Raw genomic sequence first — 7864 nt, forward strand, 5'->3', positions numbered from 1 at the left:
ATGAGTTCTAGACAATCAAGTTAAATATTGCACTCTAGGAGAATTTACTGCCCTATCCTCTTAATGTAACTTGAGTGACCATAGATTATCTGCTGTAGTAGTACCAACAAGCAGTTAAGCATTAGTGTCAGGCAGTGTAAGAAGCACTGGATCTGCAAAGACAAAAATGTTCCCTATCCCCTTTCCTCTCCCCCCCCACACACAAATTCATATTATATACCTACATGATAAATACAATTGTAAAGAAGAGAGAGGCTCTAGAAGTGGAAAGAACCCAGACTTGGCCAAGGAAGGATTTGAGTTGATACTTGAAGTCAGGAAGGAGACCATTGTAACTGAACAACAGTTGGTGAAAAGCCACAGAATAGGGAATGTATTCAGTGAACAGCAGGAAAGCTGCCACTGGATAATGAGGAAGAAAGGTAAAGGGGTCCAGGTTTTGAAGGGCTGTAGGTGCTAAACAGGATTTTGTGTATGATCTGGGAAATAATAGACACTGGAATGTTAGGGCAAGGGAGGTCACATGGTCAGTTACGTGCTGTAGGAGATCACTGGCAGCCAGATGGAAAATAGAGCGAAATAGGGAGAGACTTGAAGCAAGACCAACCAGAAGGCTATTGCAACAGCAAGACAGAAAGCAATGACGACCCACACCGTGATGGCCCTGTGTGAGTGCACAAAAAGTGACATAAATGGAAAGTGAAGATAAAAACAACAACATGGGGAGGAAAGGGGAGTCAAGAATGATACCCGAATAGTGAAACGGGGCTGGAAAGCACTTTCTCCACAACGAGTCTCAAAGGGAGGCAAAAAAAACGTTTTTTGAGGGTCTTCACATGACTTCAACTAACAGCACACCTGATGTGTCCAAATCAAATCTTTTTTTCCACTGTGTCATGCTGCAATTCTTGCTTGGGTCATTATAATGCTCCAGAGAATATCAGGCAAACACTGCAGGTGTTGCTTTGGTTAGTATTTTGAGAGTATCCATGGACAATAAGAGTTGTCCGTCTATTATGTTTTCATTAGATGACTAGAATTTAGAACGTTTTTGGTCCTATATTTGTTTTTATTGTTCAGTCATGTCCAACTCTTCATGATCTCATTTTTCTTGGAAAAGATACTGGAGTGTTTTGCCATTTCATTCTCCAGTGGATTAAGGCAAACAGAGGTTAAGTGACTTGCCCAGGGTCACACAGCTGGTAAGTGAGGCTATGTTTGAACTCAGATCTTACTGACTCTAGGCCCACTATCCACTGAGCCATCTAGCCAAGCCATCAACTTTGCTGTTTTGTTTTTATAGCAACATGTACAACTTCTCCTCTTCAATATATTAAGGATTGCATCCCAACTTCTCCAAATCTTCATAGGAAGTTTAGAGGGTACAACTTTTGAGGCTAATTTGTAACAGTCTGGAATTATAAAATTCATTTTTCAGGCTAAAAGTGAAAATCATAAAAGTAAAAGTGCTCAGTTTGTTAGTGGAGGTCAGTGGGACATGGTACACTAATTTTTTAATACCCCCTATAGTTAAAGCAACAGAGGCAAAGATGCCAAAGAACAAATATTTCTCATTTTCTTTATAAAGGGCATATTCTGCATACACACCTCATACTTTCTGCTCCAACTGGAGCAGATGCTCTGGATTCTGTGTTCTGCCCTGTGTGGGCATGCTGCCTTATTGTAGAAGATGCATATTATGAGGGCAAAAACTATAAGCCTAGATGATCACAACTAGGCCTGAAACATGAGTCAGGAAGCTGCAAATACACCCTCGGGTAAGTTACTGAAAGGTAAAATATGTTGATATTATACAATACTACACATATATTTTTATGCTGGCCTTAGCATGTCATCTGCAGCTTCCACAAAACTCCAAAAAAATCCTCATTTAATTTCTTATTCTGACCTACAATATATTGAAATAGCAATGGAGAAAGTCACAATGTGGAAGGGATAATTGTAACTGCTAGTGCCCTAGCACTTAGCTCATTACCCTGACACAAAGTAAGTGCTCAATAAATGCTTGTTGACTATCTCTTGTTACAAATCTGAATGCAAAAATTGGTTCAATATATTTTATCACTGTCATTACTTTTCCCTCCAACTATAGGAGCTTCTTTTGATTCTTACTTTCTAAATCAATGCCATATAGAAATGAATGGCATTTAGGTTCCTGGAGAAAGCATGTGAACTGATGGAGGGATTATTCAGCAAGAACACTAAACCAGAGCTATTTAAGACATTTTGCTCTTAGAATTTAGAAGACTGGGGCCAGAGCTCTTGTAGTCAACCACTGCTTTGTTGTCAAGCTGCTGCTGCCAGAGCCTAGCTTTTGAAATCAGAGGTGGGGAAACCCATCTGGTCAACAGTAGGGTGGCTCCAGAAGTGGCAGAAATAAGAGGCAGGGTGGGAAGGGGGAAAGAGAAATGGAAGTCAAAACAAGTCTAGGCCCATCCCTGAAAGTGTTTGTGTGGTGTATACACACATTTATCTCCATGTCAATGTATATATGAGTATGTATCCTTATTCATGTTCATAGCATTTGTCAAATGAGTAATTAGTAACATGCTGCAGCCTACTTGTGCTGACCACACACCCTTCCATTGCTTTTTGGATTACTTGCCATTTGATTCCCATTAATCATGGTGACAGATTTAGATCATCATGGTCCAAAAAATTTATCTTGTGGGCAACTTTCTATGAGTCTTTCCATAGTAAGCTAATTTGTTCCTCAGTCAACAGAAACAGTTTTCAACTGATCATGTACCCAAAACCTTTCCATCTTAGTAAAGTACAAGATGACCACGAAGGATATGCTTATTGCTTCTAATCTCATCACTGTTGCTAACTCAAGGGTATACCATTGTCCTCAGCTTCCTCTCCCCTCTGATTGGGGGACTGGAAAGTGGAGCACTAAACTTCCAAAGTCTTCCTTTCTAGAGGACAGAAATTGGACTTCGGCTCACTCCACTTTGCCTCTGCTGCTCTGCTGCTGTCAACTCCATTGAATCAGATACCCCCTGATGTCTCTTCCCCGCTTTGCCCCACCCCCGCTTTCCTGCTTCCTTTTGTGTGTTGTCTTCCACTATTAGATTGTAAGCTCCGTGAAAACAGGGACTTTCTCTGATTTGTATCTCTAGTATTTAACATAGTGCCTGACATGGTACTCACTTAATAAATATTTATTGACTTGATTTGAATTAGTAGAATCATTCTGCTGTCTTCTATTGGACTAACTTATGAGAACCCAGGATCACTGCCATGTCACAATGAGACATCAAAAGAAGATAATGTATTCACAGACAAAAGATTAGGATAGTTCAACAGTAAGAGGGTGCATGATGACTTGTTGAGTGAATGGGTAGGTGACTTAGAAGAGAATGTAAATATCCTGTGATTTGTTTATAGGATGTTAGGTTCTATATTTTCTCACCAGGATTTACCTTTTTTTTTTTTTTTAAGAATTCCAGTGGAACAATTACAATTATGTTTAAAATAATACAGCAAAGTGGGAGTATCTCTACATGTAGTAATCCATTTATAATATGCTCAGAGATGTAGGTGATGGCCCATGGTTGCTTAGCCAATAAATGTTTGAGCCATGGTTCAAACCTTAATATTCTTGGAGGAAGTCCAGCACTTTCACTTCCGTTACTCTACAGCCCCTTTAAAAGAAAATGTTTCTTTAATTACAACAATTTAAATGGAAAGAACTTTAACAACCCAGAAAAATCCCTGAAAGTGAATGCCATGTAAATGTAACAACCAAACCTGCCCTGAAGAGATAAGATAATAGACTTCCTGGCTGATCAGGATGTTTGCCCAGGTCACTCCCCCACAATCTAGAAAATTCTCCAGATCAAATTCTGTTTGGGAAAGTCAAGAAAAAGTCACAGGGAATCCTTTTTCCAGCCTGAGACAGCTTAGGAAAATAGGTCTGTGCACACTGGGGCTTGGGCTGGTTGGGAGGACAAGGCAATAGTAGCTGTGAAAAGAATTCTAGCATTAAGCATGATTATAGTGCATAGATTGAACACCAGGGCAGTAAGCAGCAAGGCAGAAAGATTCCAGGAGATATTTAACCTGACCTAGATCTGGGAACAAGAAAGGCTACCATCTGGCAACTGTTACCATTACCAGGTTCTGAGTCATAGTTCCAATGTAGAGAGGAACAATCTCAAGCAAGAGGGTCCTTACCTATGTACAGATCAAGGAACACATTTCACAAATACCTGTGTGGTCTTGACCCCAAGAGCAGAACAGGACTCAACATTATATAACATATATATAATGTTATTATATGTATTATATCATCTATATCCCCATACAAAAACCTGCAGTAGAATAGCCAGAGCAGGAGACCAAGACCAAAGGGGAGATTGTAAATCAGTTGCTCTGAACCTATAGACCCTCCCAAAAGGCTAATCCAGCAACAGTCTTCTACTGAAATCCAAACCTGGGTCAGAGTCTGCAGAACTCAGACCATGATAATAGAGAACATACCTCTCCCCAGATCATATCACCTTGGAAACACAAAAAAACTTGCAGGCTCCCAGACTGAGCTGTAAAAGCAACATCAAGAAATAAAAAGACAGAAACTCAGGCCAGACATCCCCCACAGAGGTGAGCTGAGCCCAAAACTAACATAAAGTCCAAAACTAAGAAGTAATCTGGAAGAATGAGCAAACAAAAAAGGAACCTCATGCTAAAGATCTACTATAGTGATGGAGATGCACAAAACACAGAAGACAGTGACTTGAAAACATCTACAAGCATAGCTTCAAAGAAAAATGCAGATTGAACACAGGTCCAATAAGAATTCTTTTTTGTTTGTTTGTTTGATTTGCTTTTTGGAGGGCAATTGGGGTTAAGTGACTTGCCTAAGGTCACACAGTTAGTAAGTGTTAAGTGTCTGAGGCTGAATTTGAACTCAGGTCCTCCTGACTCCAGGGCTGGTGCACTATTCACTGTGCCACCTAGATACCCCCAATAAGAATTCTTTTTTTTTAAATTATTTTCTTTATGAACTTGTTTGTTTCCTTTTAGTTTACAGGATTCAATTCCACAATTCCTTGAGTTTCACATTTTGTCCCCCTCCTTCCCCTCCCCCCCATGGCGGCTTATAGTCAAGTATAGGATCTGTAAACACTTTCACATTATACATTAGTCAGGTTATAAGGATGGATTGTACCAGCTGGAATGAAAAATGTAAAGAGGACACAAAACCAAATAAGAGAAGGAAAAAGATCAGGTATTTTGCTTCCACCTGGATATAAACTTAGTTCTTTCTCTGGATGCACATATTTCTCTCCATCACGAGTCTTTTGGGATTGACTTATATCACTACAGTGCTGAGAAGAGTCCAGTCTATCAAAGTTGGTCATCACACATACGTTGTGTCTGTAATTGTGTACAAATTTCTCCTGGTTCTACTCTTCTCACTCAGCATCAGTTCTTTTAAGCCTCTCCAGGTAAATATGAAGACCATCTGCTCCTCGTTTCTTATTGCACAATAGTATTCCATAACATGCATATACCACAACTTGTTCAGCCATTCCCCAATTGATGGGCACCCCCTTAATTTCCAATTCTTTGCTACCACAAAAAGAGCTGTTATAAACATTTTTGTACATATGGGTCTTTCTCTCATTTCTATGATCTCTTTGGGATATAACCCTAGGAGTGGTATTGCTGGATCAAAGGGTATGAAAGTATTTATAGACCTTTGGGTATAATTCCCCAATAAGAATTCTTTAAAGAGCTTTTAAAAGGCTATAAAAAAGAGCAAAAAATGATTTTAAAAACCAAATGAGAATGGTAGAGGGGAAAATGGGGAAAGAAGTGAGAACTACGCAGGAAAGTTAGGAAAAGAGAATTAACAGTTTTGTAAAAGAGGCAAAAAAAAAAAAAACCTAAAGAAAATAACTTCTTAAAAACTAGAATTGGCCAAATGGAAGCTAATGACTCCATGAGACATTAAGGGATAATAAAACAAAGTTAAAAGACTGGGGGAAAAAATAGAAGAAAATGTGAAATATCCCACAAACAGGAAAATAGATCAAGAAGAGACAATTAGACTTCCTGAAAATGCCAAACGAAAAGAGCTTAAGCATCATATTTGAAGAAATTATAAAGGAAAATTCTTCAGATCTCTTAGGACAAAGTAAAAATTGAGAGAATCAACTGGCTGTCTCCTGAAATAAACTCCAAAATGAAAATTCTTTGGAAACTATAACCAAAATTCAGAACTCCCAGGTTAAAGAGAAAATCCTTCAAACAACCAAAAAGCAATAAGTCAAGTACCATGGAGCCACAGTTATGATCAAATAAGGTTTAGCAGCTACCACTATAAAAGAATGGAGGGTTTGAAATATAATATTATGGAAGACAAAGGACCTAGAATTACAACCCAGAAAATCCTATCCAGCAAAACTGAGTATAATCCTACCAGGGAAGGTGGGGGAAAAGGAATGAACATTTAATGAAATAGAGGATTTTTAGGCATTTCTGGTAAAAAGATTAAAGCTGAATAGAAAAATTGGTATTTCAATACAGGAGTCAAGAGAAGCATAAAAAAATAAACATAAAGGAGAAATCATAAAGGAATAAACAAGGATAAACTGTTTATATTCTTATGTGGCGAGATGATACATATTGTGCCTCAGAATTTTATTAGCAGGTATAGAATCCAATTAGACAGATGATAGTCTTGCTGTGATTCTGTTTTGTTTAGATGATCTCAGAAGAATACTGGAAGGGTAAGGAAGAAGAATATATTGGGAAAGGAAGAATGGGAAAAATATCTCACATAAATGAGGCTTACAAGAAAGAATATCAGATCTCAAATTATACTACAAAACTATAATCATCAAAACAATTTGCTATTGAATAAGAAACAGAGAGCTTGCTCAGTGGAAGAGGTTAAGTACACAATATACAGAAGCTAATGAACACAGTAACTTAGTGTTTGATAAATCTAAAACCCAACTACTTGGGCAAAAACTCACTACTCAACAAAAACTGTTGGGAAGATTGGAAAGCAATTTGGCAGAAACTAGGCATAACCAAACATTGCACATTGTATACCAAGATAAGCTCAAAACAACTCATACTTATCAGATTGGCAGAAAAAGAAAATGACAAGTATTGGAGAGGATGTGGGGAAATAGGTATACTAATACATAGTTGGTGGAGCTGTGAACTTGTCCAACATTCGGAAAAGTGATTTGGAACTACATCCAAAAAGCTATTTTAACTGTGGATATCTTTTGACCCAGCAATATCAATTCTATGTCTATACCCCAGAGAGATCAAAGAAAGAGGGAAAAGACCCATATGTGCATAAATATTTCTAGTACCTGTCTTTATTTTTAACAGAAGTAGAAAGATTGAGATTAGATAGGGAATTTCAGAGTTCTTCAACATGGAGCTGGTGTATTTGCAGGTCATAGAATTAGTGTCGAACCGTAAAGCTCTAATGCCACCATGAGTGCCTAAAAACAGTGAGTGGTTCATCCCAAATTATTGTTCAGTTACTCAGAAAAATCAGACAAAGATTTCTGTACTTATGATCCCATTGAGTGTTTACACTGCTTGAAAGGTACTGCAAGGGATGCAAAGATACTCAAGATATTGTCCTTTCAGGAAATTTACAGGATAGTAGACATATAAAAATAACTATAGTTGATTCAAGTAGAGATGATTATAGACTACATACATCTCCATTCCTAGTTTCGCCATCTCAAAGACATTTCAAGTTGGCCTTGAGACAGTTCAGGTAAGACTGGATGACTGCCCGAGCCCATTTCCGCCACTGAAGGAACAATACTTTTTATACCCGTGATACAGTATGAGTATAGCC

This window comes from Petaurus breviceps, unplaced genomic scaffold, assembly GCF_028583685.1.
Source record: "Petaurus breviceps papuanus isolate PSGF00001 unplaced genomic scaffold, PetGlider_PUasm1.0 90731, whole genome shotgun sequence".
Classification (NCBI taxonomy): Eukaryota; Metazoa; Chordata; class Mammalia; order Diprotodontia; family Petauridae; genus Petaurus; species Petaurus breviceps.